The 2,635-nt window shown below is 35.7% G+C and overlaps 1 long non-coding RNA gene across 1 annotated transcript; it reads right to left on the reverse strand.

The window, feature by feature from the left end:
• Positions 1-320: 320 nt before the first annotated feature.
• Positions 321-2,249, reverse strand: LOC138310298 (uncharacterized). Its single transcript, XR_011206393.1, has 2 exons — positions 2,029-2,249; positions 321-1,486 (listed from the first exon to the last, which is right to left on the reverse strand). It is a non-coding gene; the product is annotated as an uncharacterized lncRNA (long non-coding RNA).
• Between the last annotated feature and the right edge of the window lie 386 nt (positions 2,250-2,635).

The raw sequence follows: 2,635 nt of genomic DNA on the forward strand, positions 1-2,635 counted from the left end.
TGAAATAAAACTTGTTGAAAGAAATTTTAAATGATCCTGACAAAGTGATACCATATATAATTAATTTTACTATTGTCAAGGTAGTCAGATGACCGTTAAGGCCCTTTGGGCCTCTTGTTTAATTTAAACTCACATGGAGTAGCACTAGTCAAGTTTGATTTCCTGAGCCACATCATTCATAATTCCCGTCTGCCAATTGTTTAGGTATCACTGTGTCTTATAGTGCCTATTTTGTCGTTAAACTAATGCATTTATGTACCTGGTGAATACAAGCCAGCTGCAATCCAGAAATAGTCCACCAAATACAAATTCTTCATACTTTGCTGTTCACAAAATACATTTATTTCAATAATACATTGAATACAAAACAGTCAATGAGTAAATACATTTGACAGGGATAATCTCAAAACGAGTGACGATTGCAATCAGTTCATTAATGATACAGCTTCGTGTTGTAAGTATATTTTACATCAACATATATTTCCATTTTGTCTTCAATATATTTTTTAATTAAGTACAGTATATGAATGAGCGAAGAGTAGGCATAACATGAAAGTTCAATTCCAATTTTGTATTTTTAATCTCCTTAATTGATATGAGATTGTACATAGCATTCTTACATACATTCAGCAATATTAACAACGCAATACATTTCAGCTTCTTGATTATATAATATGTCATTCACATCTTTGCATTTTGTCTTTATGAAAATCAATAGCCGTGTGCCTATTACGATGTCCAAGAGCAAGGAATTGTCCCCGACGTCTATGTCTATCTTTTGACCCACTGTTTGCTGGTTGGTAAAGTCCATACGTCTGAATTTGGATTCTAGCACCATTGGCTGGGATGATAAGACACTTTACTATGAATATGAAGATTGAGTTGTGCGCCCGTGGGTCTCGGCTTACATAATTATATTTCAATCGTTATGATTTTGAGATACAAGCCAACATCCTGCCTTCATAAACAATGATACATTGTGCGCTTACAGAAAAATTTTATGAAAATATTTACGTAATCGTATTATATATGTAAATATACATATTAATTCGTCTCGTCGACACGTTATTTTTTGTCTAAATAAATATCTACAATATGGTCTCATCTCATTGTATACCGGTACAACTCTTACAGATCCTGCTTCATTTGTCGAGTATTTATATCCTTTATAACACTATTCGTTGTTGATAACATGTCCTCTCACTCTGGTATTTTAGTCTTCTATAGTCATGTTTTACGAGTTTTGAATGTTTTGGCAATTGGATATGTCACTCCTCTTCAGCTACGGGCTGATTTGGTACTTTTCAATAGGTTTCGTCTTTTGTTTGAGGCTGATATGGACAAAATGGTACGTATTTCATTATCCCACGAGACAGCCATTTCTTGGGAAAGATTGGTTGATACACCTCCACTCCCTCACTGTAGTTGAAATGTTTAGATTCACCCGGCTCAAGCCATCCTGCTATCCCCCTTTCCTCAATAGTTCCTGTTCCAAAATAATAAATATACCAATAAGGTGCTTTACCAATCTAAAAATGAACTGGGTTATATGCAATGAATATAGTGTTATCAGATTTTGACATCCACTGTATACCCATAAAAAACGAAGCACCGAAATTGAAATAATAAAAATATGATGCCCACGTGCTTTTTTACATATATAATTTACATCGTCATATGTTTATTGCAAGGACTTATCGTTGCGCTAACCAGTTCGTTCAAGATTTTGCATTAAAATTTAATCACACCAAAATAAATATGGTCAGAGAATACATAACGCCTTCACAGCGAAGATCATTTAAAGGCGCCTCACTGAATGCAAAGCGTTGTATGGTGATTGCATGTATTTTTTAGGAGGCTACGACAAGTTTGTAGAGTGTCTCTTTGCAGTAGTTGAACTCATTTTATAGTGCTATCTTACTGACGCATACTGAGACATCAAAATGCACACCCAATCACAGTATAAACTGAATGGCCATGGATACATGAATAAGGCAGCGTGGCAACGTAATATAATGCTGAACGTACCTGGCACTGTGTTATCTAGAAAACAGGCCAGAATACCACAACAGAGATTGGGATTGGCCATGAGGTTCGTTATTATGCTGTCTCGATAGGCATCCCCTAAAACAAGCAATACTAATGATGAGGTGAGGGGACATGTTGTAAACAAAAACATATTCATAAATCTTTTCATAGATATTCAATATCTAAATTTGCATTCAAATTACGTACATGTAGAGCAGAAAGTAGAAAGATTGAGGATTCATTACTTTATTTAACGACACGTCTCATGTAAAGGTTTTCTTTCATGTGGCAGGCCGTTAAACTCGCCCCAGATCATAACCAGTCATATAAATGGCTAATTAAGGGATTGTTCAGTACAGTTCTCTATTCGCACCCTCGATGCTCCAGAGGCTACTGTGATTAACATTATATCCACCCCTGGACCATGTCATAGTAAAACTGAAGGCAACATAAGACACAAGAATTTTAGTTGAATTTTGTTCTTTGATGTACATAAAAAAATCGAATAGCAGTATACGGTGGTTGACTGTGTGACTTTGAAGTCGGGTGTCGCTCTCTCTTTGATCTTCAAAGGAAGTCTCTGCAGGCCTGTGTTTTTAGCTCACCT

The sequence above is a fragment of the Argopecten irradians genome, chromosome 1 (genome assembly GCF_041381155.1).
Source record: "Argopecten irradians isolate NY chromosome 1, Ai_NY, whole genome shotgun sequence".
NCBI classification, from domain to species: Eukaryota; Metazoa; Mollusca; class Bivalvia; order Pectinida; family Pectinidae; genus Argopecten; species Argopecten irradians.